The following is a 13941-nucleotide window of genomic DNA, read 5'->3' on the forward strand; positions in this document are numbered from 1 at the left end:
CCATGCTGACCATATGGTACAGGAGACTTTTTGAGCTGAAGATAGTAAATATTAGGTTATTTATTATTTTCAATTTATTATTTTCAATATAAAACAAACACAACTTCTTATGAGTTGAGCATATTAAGTCATAATTAAGGACCTGACTTATTGTAAAGAACAGTTCATTCCACAACAGTAGTTTGATAACACTTTAATTATAAAGTTGTGATAATGAAATTACACGCATACTTTATTAAGGAATATCATACACATTGTCATACGTACGGTACTTCTGAGATTAATTATCTTTATCTAACAAGCTAAACATATGTTAATTAGCTGTTCTAGATCTTCCAAATGATCAACTACGTTTTGTATTTATAACAAAAGGACTTATCGTGTCCCATTTGATTGATAAAATCTCATGATCAACTGCCAACTGTGACAAAAACAAAGTCACGCATCTATACACTAAACACATTTAAAATTATTACGGAAAAGGACAATTGATCCAGATAGAGGCATTTAAGTCTGGATTAAAATAACACTGAAAATCAATTATATTAAGTGTACAGTCATCAAGGAAGTCCTATCAACAATGAATATGAGTACTCAAATGGTCACTCAGCACATTTTAAAATTATTATAAAATACCTTAACTTATATTTAAAGGGGCATTCTTCTGTTTGAATAAAGTTTAGGTTGTCAAAACTAAACAGCCTGGAAAATATGTATTTTTTCCAAGTAGGAAAAGTTATAATTTTTACATCAATTAATATGTCGGTTTTAATCACAGGATAAACCAAAATTCTTCGAGGATTAAGTCATGAAAATTCTTTATTCGACCCGAAGTATCACTAATTACCACAAAGACATACAATATTTGTCTACAATACGCCTTTTCCCTGTACATTTCGGTGTTACATGTAATTTCATTACTTGTTGGCACAAACACTCATATAATCATCGTCCTGACATAGATTTCTTCAATAGCAATTGTGCATGTTTCTGATGTCCGAACGAAGGAATGCCCCATTGAAGTCACTTGCTGTATATATATGCTTGTTTGGCTGCTGGCCAATATAAACTGCAGTAGTGCAGTACTTCCCAAAACTGATCCTTCTTAATACTGCTCCCCACTTGATACCAAACAGGGATTTATACATTTAAAATTCCTGCCTGATTAGTGGTATCGTTCCCACTTTTCCCCAATATAGACAGAATTTTCCCAATTTGAACTGCCTATTTATGTTCCGGAATTTTCTAGTCTGCTTCTGTTTATTACTGATAACTGACTTCATCTTTTGTGCATTTTATTTTCATGCATAAATTAGTTGCTGTTATCCAAACATTCTCGCGACCCTGTGATGAAGTGAAGTCTGCCAAGATGGCGTCTTGCATGAGTCTAGGCCCAGTGATCACCATTGCCTGTTTTAACGTGGCGGCCCGCCACCCTTAGCTGGGTACCCGCCACGCTTACACAACCAAATTCACTCGATCCGCCACGCATGTAATTGTTACCTAACACCCCTATTTTGTATCGATTCCAAGCAGAAAACTGACCCGTTTCTATAGCGTCCGATACTCATTACCTATGGCCCCTGTTTTTACAGGTGAACTAGGCCTAATTGACGAATTGCGATCTCGGTAAGGTGCCTCACCGTTATGTTTTGATACGGTTGACTGATCTCTTGATCACACCTATATCGATGGTGATAATTAATTAATAGTAGGTGTACTGTTCTGACCATGGGAACAGATGTGATTGTATGGTTTCAGTCGATCGGGACATCAGAGAAAATGTTACCATCGTCTACATCGGAAAAACCGACGGTCCGATAAGATTTTTTTTTTCACAAGAATTAATATTCAGCTGGGATAATCAAACTGATAATATCAATACCTAAGCCGATGTTTGAGAAGCATGGATACATTTTTGAAAACTTTATGGCAATGTCACCATGAAGAGAGGAGTATCAGCTCCTTTTTTGGAACACCATGTGAACGACATGCGATCGCGACAACCGATCTAGAAAACCTGCAGCCAACAGACTGAAATCTGATATATCGCGCAAGCCACGGCTACAGAAATGCGCATGGATTAATTGTGTATGAAGATGACCAAGGTAAGCTTACAATTAGCCTATATTTGATTTGCTAGATAATGATAATAATCTAATGAATATTTCGTGCATTGGTTTTCTTGTCACGTGCTATTTTTAGAAAGTACTATTAGAGTGATCTCCCTTACAAAAACGATCTCGAAACGTCCAATAATATAAACAATCTCAGAATCTCTCCTAATGTATCTCTCTATTTATTATTTGATAAGTGTTATCTAGGTTTTTGATTTTCTTTAATTATAATTAAATAAAGATAAGTGAATTAGCACCTCAAGTATATACACTGTAATTAAAAAATAACATGTACATTTGTAATGAATATGTACTAATTTGATTATATTTAATTTGTTAAAATATAATTAATTTGTTTTTTTGGGGTTTTTTTTTTCCCAAAGATTTATTGATGGTTTTAATTGTTTTGCTTATTACAAATTTGTAGGAATAAGAAGTTCATAATTATAATATGGTAATGACCACAATAAGATTCATTAAGCTTTTCAGAAATATTTATTTATTTATTTATTTATTACCACCAGCAGGAACAGGCTCTCTCAGAGGATCTTGAACTCTCTGATGATGGTGTTTACCCAGAAAGTTCCCTACAAGAAAGCTGCTTCATTCTAGAAGGGACTGTGCAACAGCAGAATGTTCATGTCATTTGGAGAGACAAATTGTGTTTGGCTTCAATTGTTCATATATAGTGAAGACTATTTTCAGGAGAAAATTATAGTGACTGTGTTGAATTGATATCTTAATTGAAATTATATTGTGGCTTGTGCATTGCTTTAAATACTTTATATATTCTTATATTATGTCCAGTAAAAGTTGCCATTGAGTTTGATTTGTAGATGCTGTATCATAGATATAATAGTTGCTATTAATATGTTCACTGATAATATTATAGTGCAATTTATGAAATTAATAATTGAAATGTTTTAACTTATAATACTTGACAATGCAATATGATCTTGGGTGTGAATGTTTATCATATTTATAACAGTAAAAGATGCTATTTGAGTTTGTTTTATTCAATGTTATATTAAAGAACAGCGAATTGGAATTGAGATTGAAATGGTTTTGTGAAAATAAATTGATGATTGTTTAAATGAGGAATGTATGTTTGTAGTTTTTTAAAGTAATGGTATAAGCTGTTATTTTGTTTTAATTTACACGATATATATGGCATAGAGTGAGCAAATGATTAAAATGCATATTTATTTAGAATTAAATCTCTATTCTTAATGTCATAATTGATGATGTTTCTCGAAATGTCGCACCGCGAGGCTGCATGACATCCACAAAAATACATGTTCAGAAAAAATTGTCAAAAAATTTTCCTCCACCCATCATTTTGAAATTGTGGTGATCCCTGAGGCCTATCTAAAACAACAAAGAAGGCTGCAGCCTCAAAGAAATATAGAACTTAGGATGTGTATATGAAAATCTACTAGCCCAACATCCAGGGCCATCAAATTTTCAGCTTGCAATTGGAATGAAAATTTAAAGCCATAGTATTTACTATATATAGCTAGCCCAGGCTAACGATTTGCCCATGATATTTAATATAAGCCGGCCGATAGCTTTGACATGTACAGTATGCTAAAAGTTCAACTAGGCCACACATGTACTTGCAATTCATAAATTACTTAGAAAGTTAATTTATATATTAACCACCAAAAAAACACCAAATAAGCAGAAAATACTCAAATGGAAACCGATAGACATGTACTCATCATATTATCTCCCCTATTTGAGTTTGTTTTATTCAATGTTGTTATATTGAAGAACTGAGGTTGAAATGGTTTTGTGAAAATAAATTGATGATTGTCAAAATGAGGAATGTATGTTTGTATTTTTTTTTAAGTAATGGTATAAGCTGTTATTTTGTTTTAATTTAAAAGATATATATGGCAGAGAGTGAGCAAATGATTAAAATGCATATCTATAAAACATAATTAAATCTCTATTCTTAATGTTATAATTGATGATGTTTCTCGAAACGGTGCACCGCGTTGCTGCATGACATCCACAAAAGTACATGTTCAGAAGAAATTTTCAAAAAAATTTCCTCCACCCATCATTTTGAAATTGTGGTGATCCCCGATATAAACAGATAAGCCTTTCTGAAAATTTTGTTTATTAATCTTCAACTTTGTGGTCATGACTTTTCCCTATATTGGTTGGGCTAGTTGATGTTTAGCTCAGACTTACACTGCCTGTCTAGAGGATTTTTGGTTGCTACTTAACTATACATAACCCTTTTGAAGCTATATAATATAGTGATTAAGATTTTTTTTTACACCCATGGCCATGAAACGGTGAAAGGTGATGAAACAAAAGGCCAATGACATCAGACAAAGTAAGAGTGCAGTAACTGAGCCTTCAACTTCCAAAAGTAACAGGGTTTTTTTTCACAGGTTTGAGACGGGGTCTTTTTGTCTCATTTTGGGAAGAAAATTGGTGAATTGGAAAAGATTTTTTTTTTTAGGAGTAAACAGAAAATTTTGGGAATTTGGCTTTAAATGAAATAATTCCAATTGGGAATGGGGCCCATTAACGGCCCCAAAAACCCTAAGAAAAAGCCCAGAGACTCGGAAGGTATTACAAAATGTACGGACTGAGATAGTCTATTTATAACATGTAGACTGAGTGTACACAGTCTCAAATTATATCGTTGCTAAGTAAGTCACGAATGTAGTTCTACAACATGCCGGCCTGTATAAACACATTTTGAGAAAAAAATTCCCAAGAACACTCTTGCTATATATATATATCAAACAAAAGTTTTTTTCTCTTTTTTTTCCCACAATTTGAAACTACTTATCAATAAATCTATATGTTTGAAAACACAAATCCATCAAACCTGATGACCAACTTAAATTAGCTCAAAATGTTCAACTTTGCTACGTTTACCCAGTTTTTACATTTAAGGATTAAACTGTCTTTTTTGGTGTCTATGGTCGATATAGCTACCAGGGCTTTGCAAACAAACGTAGCACATTATGACACGTTTGTTTGCAAAGCTCTGGCATCTATATTGACCATAGACACCAAAAAAGACAGTTTAATGCTTATATTAACATTCTCGACTTATGTTTTTGTTATATTTGAAAACTAAAATTGAGTTAGCATAAAAAAATGCCAATATTCAGCGTCTTCATCAATGGGGTTCGACAAATGGAACAGCCTATTTTTTCAAAATTCATTTGTCATGTGCAGATTGGCAAACAAAAAAATGCATTAAAATAATACGAAAAAAACAACAACAGACTGTTCAATTCTTTTTATTATTTGTGTAACACATTGTATAAAATTTCTTTCTGATACTTTTTAATTAACATAAAAAAACGACGTAGTCCTAGCCATATGATTGTTTACGTTAGTTACAAGTACACTTTAGTTCCGGTGGGTGAATATATTCATGCGCGGCATGGATTGATGTCATGTTTTGGGTGTCAATTATGCTCACATAGACTGCAAATCTTTTTACTTAGTTTATATCGCGGCTTTAATTTGCTACCAAAATGTAAATATACATACATGCACGCACTCATTGTTCCCAACAAGCATCCTTTAACTCTTTACCACTTAGCACTCCCTATACTTTACCACCAAATGACGACATCTGACGCCCCTACCTGTATCCCTAATGACGACATTTCAAATTTGCCACCTTTTTGTAGAGCTCGCTGACTTACCTGTAAATATGAGTTGAAGTGAAACTTTATTTTTGGATTTGCAAACTATAATTCAATTCTGGAGACTCTCATGATTAATTTGGGGTATGGGAATCATATCTTCAACAATAAATTCTTTTCTTCTCAGTGTTTTAAATCATTAATTAATTTAATTTTTTCAGTTAGCTATTAATTATTCTAGGGCTTCACCAAGTATAGCTTTTGGGGAAATAGCAGGGGCGTCATACGTAGTCATTAGGTGGTAAAGAGTTAATATACAATCCTTGGTAGAGGTTAAATTTATTATTTACTTACACCAGTATTTAAGTACATTCTTAATTTGCATAAGAGGTGTAATGGGGATATCCCTAGTTCACAGTATACAATTTATAAGCATTTGGTATCTTTTAACTTCAAGATTAATTTTACAAAAATCTAATTATTACCTGGATTCTCAATTTCAGGGCCTGAATAATATGGAATCCTTATCTTCAATCATTACTATAACCCATGCACACCCAGCAGGGATTAATCTAGAATTTAGGGGAAACTACCCTTTTTGGACCATAGGGGAAAATCAGTTCTGAAAAGGGGAAATTTAAACCTTGCAAAGTGTCAGTTTTTTGCTTTAAAAACACATTTTCCAAGTAAAAACAGCAAATATTTGGTTAATTAGGAAAGCAAATCTGGAGTATTTGGGAATATTATTGCCATAAAAATAAGGGAAAATACAATATTTCAGTGAATTTAACAGAAGTCTGAGGGGAAAAATGGAACAAAATCCTGAGGGGAAACTACCCATAAACGGTAGTAAAAAATCCCTAGATTGATCCCTGCCCAGTCACAAGAGACTCAATAATATGAAAAATTTAAAAACATGAGAACACGAGTCTTTGTTAATACAAATACATGTTATGCTTTCCTTCATTTTGAAGCTAAATGTGTTTGCAGTAAATGAAATAGTCAATTAGGGACCATTTCATACAGGCTGTCTTTAAATTTTTCACCTGTAGATTTACCCGAGATTTGAATTACATGTGTTTATGTCAATATCAGAAACCAATCTAGCATGCACCATCAAAATAATTTAATCTGTTTACTCCAAGAAAATGGAATTTCCCATCTAATTTGCATGAGGCCCAAAATGGGTTTTGCAGCGGACTTTGGACAAGAATAGCAAATACGGAGGCCAGTGGCTAAATAGTAGATAAGAATTGATATCCTGATAAATGCTGGTATATATATATGAGCTGGTTAATGTTTTTAAAATTAATGTTCTTACATATATTTTTATTTATCTTTCCAGTTTGCAACGAAATAAATAACCCTTAGTGTGCCCCATTAAAGAATTAATGTGCATAATATCCGGCCAGCATCGTGAAATATTTAATGAAAGAAAATAAATTTGCAATCAGTATTAGAGCAATATATTAGTTATGGGTTCTGCATTCTATGGATTGTAATATGAACACAGTGCTTCAAATTCACAAAATGTCATATATACATGCATCTGATCATGCAATTATCATGTCAGGACCCGACAGATCAAAAGCAGATGATAATGAACCACTTCTCCAAAACGATCTGTCTAAACCTGAGCTAAATTATACTCGTGTAATGTGTAAGGTTGGTGTGTAGAGGTTCTACTACACCTGTACACTTAATCAGGGATAAGTCTGGAGGGGGCCATGGGGCCATTTGCCCCATATTTTCCAAAATAATGCACCAAAAATCAAAACTCACAAATTTCTTGAATTTTCTTTGTTTTGGCCGATACGATTTCTGAAATCTTGTCAAAATGGCCCATGATTTTTGGGTCCAGGGTGAACCCCGCTTAATACTTAGATTTTTTACTGTAGCTTAAGCTATAAAGATAAAGAAGGATTATTCGGATTTGCAAAATGAACACTAAACAACATACCGTATTTGACCTAATAAGGGCGCCCGTACCTTTTTTCAAGAAAATAAATCTTTGACTGAGTGTCAAAATGATGTTCAAAAGTATTAATTCATGTGAAATGTTTTGCTACTTTATTTGTTCAATTTTTTTCAGCAAATTAAGTAACTGGAACACAAGTTTTCGCCACATTTTGTCTATTCGTACAGATGACATGTAAGTGCAAAGAGCACCTGAAACTAAACACACATGTATACAAATAATAACTTACCATCTTTATTTGAAGATAAAGTAAAAGACTTCATTCTTGTTGATAAATAACTTTTGTTCAGAACAGAAAGCTAGTAAAAGACATTGTAAATCAATTATTAGGTCAAAGAAAACGATGTCTGATATGATCTGGGAAATCACGACACCTGTGTCTATAAATAGAACACAAAAGAGTTCCATTTGAACATAAATGATGGAACACACGTTCTTTGGCCTAAAGATCAGCTGGCATGGTTTACAAGTTTACAGGAATATTCAAGTGATGTTTAGGCTTAATATAATATATGATAATGAATAGATATCTTCATCTGGAATATTTTCATGACTGAATATTTTACCGTTTCCACAGCCTTGGGTAGTCTGCTATAAGGTATAGTCTGTTTCATAAAACTTCAGAATAACTAAACTAATCTTAATAAGGGCGCCCCCACTGTCAATTACCCGCGCCCTGCGCCCTTATTAGGTCAAATACGGTATGACAGCGCTAGCCAAGCTTGTTAAAGGGACATCACGGTAAAAACGTTGTAATTTTCAATGAATGTACGTGTTTTGTTCCTTTCCAGTTATGTTTCTGTGCTGTCCCAATGTTCACAGTCGATCCTCATGTCCAGCTTGACCACTTGATTTAGTTGGGAATCCCCCTCTAAATTTAGCGCGGAAATTATTTTTAAATCATCACGTAACTGTTTTGAAATCGAGGCAACACAAACACACGATAGTTTACAAGGCGAATTGGATTAGTTGGACAACGATATTATACAGTGGTTTAAATGTTAAATAACACGTTCTGTATATATTCCGGCACATATATTTATGTGTAAATAAGTGTAAACACCGTACATATAGTATAGTGACAGTAGCGATGTACTGGTACAGACTGTATAAATATTACCGAGTTTGTGTAAATATTACCGAGATTGTCATGACCTACTATCCAGCAATCAAGCAGAATACGAGCAGCGTCCGTATTACGTACTGCTGTTTGAACTGTATTGTACTGCTTCCCCAGTTTAATTCTAGGATTGTGTTTGACCCATTTCCCAATTATTCTCTTCATTGCGGAAGCTGTTATCGTTTTCAACCGCAGTCGATTCACATTGGAAGCCATTTTTGTTTTCAGGTGTTTTAGTGTGTTGTGCGCATGCGTGTTATCGTATATGTCACAAAATTAGCATATTCAGACTATTGATCAACGAATTGTGATAACCTTTTTATAATTAATAATTGATGTTTTTTATATACATATATCATCAAATTCGAATGTTTATTGTTCATAAGGATATTTTTTTTAAAGATATACCCAATAATATGAAAAAATACAAAATAAAAATTGGTTTACCGTGATGTCCCTTTAATTGAGAGGTTGTTTCAATAGAAAAGTTAACGCCGGACAGATGGACATGCATGTGTCAAGTACAGGTCTGTCAATGAATCGAACATTGCATTTCAAATTTAGCTCATTTTATATAATAAACTGCCCTTTTGGCAGGGGAGATACAAGTGCAATCAATGATTGCGAAAGCTCACCGGTGGCAGCAATCACACATGTATTCATTTTTTATGTATGTATAAGCATGTCATTTTGAAATTGTATGTCAAATAATATCGCTCCTAGACCTCTAATGGATGTATAAACCAAATAAGAAGGGTGTGGACTTACAATGCAAGCTTTCCAAAACTAACCCCTAAAATCTTTAAAAGTGGGTTTTTGTGTCAAAAAATGTAAGTCCACTGAATGGTAAAATGCTGAAAAAAAAATCACACATTTGTTTTGCATGATTTTGCCATAACATAAAATGCGAAAAAATTACAATTTTTTTCTGCATAATTTTGCCATAACATCATTCCTAGACCTCTAATGAATGTAGAAACCAAATTAGAAGGGCATGAGGTGTATACTTTTGGACTTACAAGCTTTCCAAAAAACTTACTCCAAAAACTTTAAAGTTTTGGGGTGGGACGCCGACACCGACGCGGATGCCGGAGTGACAGCATAATATTAGCTCTCGGTTACTCGTAACCGGTGAGCTAAAAAGGATTGTTCTAAATCGATTTGTAGTTTACAATAAAATAAATATCCCTTATCGTGCCCCATCCCCATAAGGACAGAGGTGTATATATAGCAACAGGCTCAGGCCGGATGCTGGTCAGTCTACTCCCGGTGACAGTATTAATATATTGTGAAGGGCAGTACTTAGTGAAATGATACATGAGTAATCATATAATATATGTTTTTACAATTAGTTAGTTTATTTCTTATAAATAGATTCTGCATTCTATGAATTAATTATAGCTTCCATATATATATATAATATCAACACAGCTTCAAAATTATACAAAACGTCATATTTAATCAAGTGTTTCAAACGCAAGAAATATATCCTTGTGTAGACAGCTGATGACAGATAGCAATTGTCACATTTCTGGCACATGTCCTGTGTACATGTTAGGACGTCATTTAAGCATTGAACGGCTTTCAGTTGGCATTCATATTGACTATGAATGCCAACTGAAAGCCGTTCAATATGCTTATATTTACCATCTGCGATTTTTTATTTGTTGTGCGATTTTTTTTTGAAATTTTCAAATTCAAATTTCAGTTGGCAGTTCATAAGCTGGTGAACTCGCAACTGAATTAGTAGGGTTAAATAGTGGCAGTGCCATACAATGGTAAATATAGAATGATGTCATAAATACCTAACACACTAGTAATGAGCTATTGTGACGTCATGCTGGATCTAAAAAAAATTACATTTCATACAAGATTTTGTTAAACAATTCTTCCGAGATCATATTTCTGCGAGCCTTGGCCAGCGAGAGGCTAGTTTCAAAATTCTCATAAAACGAAAACAAATTTAGGATACTTTTTATCACATAACTCAAAAAACTTACATTTTGACAGGTTTTGAAGTCAAAATGTGGAGGACTTGATCACTGGGAGACGGCAAATTCATTGCACCATTAATTCCATAAGCGTCACATCATGATCATATTATGACGTCACAATTGACGTATGGCTGATGATACGGATCACCAACACATAGTGCATATGATACATTGTGCTAATAAATAGATATATAGCTTAGAAACACAAATGACGTAGGAAGACAACTTTTTGACTCGTGCCCTGACCGGGCCTCGAACTCACAATCTACGGCACCCAATCGCCGGGTATTTCTGGCTAGGCGATTGGGTGCCGTAGATCATGAGTTCGAGGCCCGGTCAGGGCACGAGTCAAAAAGTTGTCTTCCTTCGTCATTTGTGTTGCTCGAGGCCCGGTCAGGGCACGAGTCAAAATGTTGTCTTCCTTCGTCATTTGTGTTGCTAAATATACATATTATATATTATATACTTACTACGCAAAGACATTACAGACTTATTCACTCAAGATAACATTTTAACTGCAGGCCGATAAAAGATAAAAAAAAAAACTACACCTGACATGACCTTGACAATATTACATACAGTATTCAGGAATTTATGTTTTAGAGGTGGAAAATGCTGTTACATAATATGGATAACTCTGGAGGAGGCCATGGGGCCATTTGCCCCATATTTTCCAAAATGGCCAAACTAACTTGATCATTTTGATTTCATAAACAATGGTCATTCTAAAGCTTCCCACCTGCCTATTTTAAGGAATGCAGACATTCAGGTTTCGAAGTAAAGAAGAAATGAAAATTTTTCACAAATATCTTTTATTCAGTAACCAAGCACTTAAAGATTTGCAGTTTTGTATTTTTGTCTCTTTTTCTTATTTTTTGTTAATTACTGAATTCCGGTCCGGATTACACTCGGAATATTATTCACACAAATCAAACTTCCTGTTTTGATAAACAAAGATCATTTTACAGTTAAACAAGAAATATCTTTAAAAAAGATAAACGGCATAGTTTTATTGCTGGTGGTTATAATGTAAAACTGCCGGTAAAAAAATAACGAACTTATGTTTTACAGCACGAATAACAAAATTATTTCAGTTTGAATCTTTTTTTGGTGATAATAAGACTGCACTTGAATCACAAATATAATTTTAATTTATATGTCATTTGAAAAGATACATCCACTTATTCAACTTGCATTCAATCTTAATTAACATTGTTTCGTTTTTAACTGCATATCTGCATTTTGCATTTACGGCTGCATTAACCAATCACATACTCCATCTTGACCAGTAGCGCCACCTGTCGCGTCATATCCGGAGCCATTATAAGAAAATTATACGGCTATGCCGAAAAAATCTTTACTTTATCTAATAAGAACATTAGGTCAAGTATTACAGTAAGTAATATAACCTCTTTCAAACATCCATTTGAAAGCCTTAAAGACGTTCGTGAAGTGAAGGCTTCAGAGTGCTACGTATACCAGGCCTAAAATAAAAAATTAATTGTTTGCTGCTGCCGCCCTACCCAAAACAAGAGGCCCATGGGGCCTGCATCGCTCACCTGGTTGGATTAGGCCAAATGTCAAAATAATGTTCATATTCAATTTGTTTTATTTGTTAATCTCTAACAATGCTATATATGGTTATAGTGTGGGAATCCAAACTGCTTTAAAGATTAATGAAGTCCTGACTCTCTAAGGTCTGAAAGACCTCAAGAATTGCTTTTAGAACATGCATTCCTCACTTTATGACTAGTAGTGATTCAAAGGAATTACCTCTATTTCACCTATTGGGCCCCGCCCCTTTGGCCCCTCGGGGGTCAGAGTCACCATTTATGCAAAATCTGTTCTTCTTCCCCCAAGGATGTTTCTAATTAAATTGGGTTCAAATCCATTCATAACTTTATGATAAGTAGCGATTTAAAATAATTACCCCTATTTCCCCTATTGGGCCCCGCCCCTTTCGGGTCAGAGTCACCATTTATGCAATATCTCTTCCCCTTCCCAAAAGGATGTTTCTGACCAAATTGGGTTCAAATCCATTCATAATTTTATGACAAGTAGCGATTTAAAGGAATTACCTCTATTTCCCCTATTGGGCCCCGCCCCTTTGGCCCCTCTGGGGTCAGAGCTACCATTTATGCAAAATCTGTTCCCCTTCCCCAAAGGATGCTTCTGACCAACTTGGGTTCAAATCCATTCAAATCTTTATGACTAGTAGCGATTTAAAGGAATTACCTCTATTTCCCCTATTGGACCCCGCCCCTTTGGCCCCTTTGCGGTCAGAGTCACCATTTATGCAAAATCTGTTCTTCTTCCCCGAAGGATGTTTCTGACCAAATTGGGTTCAAATCCATTCATAACTTTATGACTAGTAGTGATTCAAAGGAATTACCTCTATTTCCCCTATTGGGCCCCGCATCTTTGGCCCCTCGGGGGTCAGAGTCACCATTTATGCAAAATCTGTTCCCCTTCCCCCAAGGATGTTTCTGACCAAATTGGGTTCAAATCCATTCATAACTTTATGACAAGTAGCGATTTAAAGGAATTACCTCTATTTCCCCTATTGGGCCCCGTCCCTTTGGCCCCTCGGGGGTCAGAGTCACCATTTATGCAAAATCTGTTCCCCTTCTCCCAAGGATGTTTCTGACCAAATTGGGTTCAAATCCCTTCATAACTTAACAACTAGTAGCGATTTAAAGGAATTACCTCTATTTCCCCTAATGGGCCCCGCCCTTTTGGCCCCTCTGGGGTCAGAGTCACCATTTATGCAAAATCTGTTCCCCTTCTGCCAAGGATGTTTCTGACCAAATTGGGTTCAAATCCATTCATAACTTTATGACTAGTAGCGATTTAAAGGAATTACCTCTATTTCCCCTATTGGGCCCCGTCCCTTTGGCCCCTCTGGGGTCAGAGTCACCATTTATGCAAAATCTGTTCCCCTTCCCCCAAGGATGTTTCTGACCAAATTGGGTTCAAATCCATTCAAATCTGTATGACTAGTAGTGATTCAAAGGAATTACCTCTATTTCCCCTTTTGGGCCCCGCCCCTTTGGCCCCTTTGGGGTCAGAGTCACCATTTACGCAAAATCTGTTCTTCTTCCCCCAA

At 34.9% G+C, this 13941-nt stretch overlaps 1 protein-coding gene and 1 long non-coding RNA gene across 2 annotated transcripts in view; one reads left to right on the forward strand and one right to left on the reverse strand.

The window, feature by feature from the left end:
• The window catches only part of LOC117341434 (phospholipid scramblase 2-like), a 41215-nt gene that overhangs the window by 15077 nt on the left and 12197 nt on the right, over window positions 1–13941 (reverse strand). The gene's annotated exons all lie outside the window — the stretch shown is intronic.
• LOC117341436 lies at window positions 1393–3214 on the forward strand. Its single transcript, XR_004535630.1, has 2 exons — window positions 1393–2108; window positions 2642–3214. It is a non-coding gene; the product is annotated as an uncharacterized LOC117341436 (long non-coding RNA).

The sequence above is a fragment of the Pecten maximus genome, chromosome 13, assembly GCF_902652985.1.
Source record: "Pecten maximus chromosome 13, xPecMax1.1, whole genome shotgun sequence".
NCBI classification, from domain to species: Eukaryota; Metazoa; Mollusca; class Bivalvia; order Pectinida; family Pectinidae; genus Pecten; species Pecten maximus.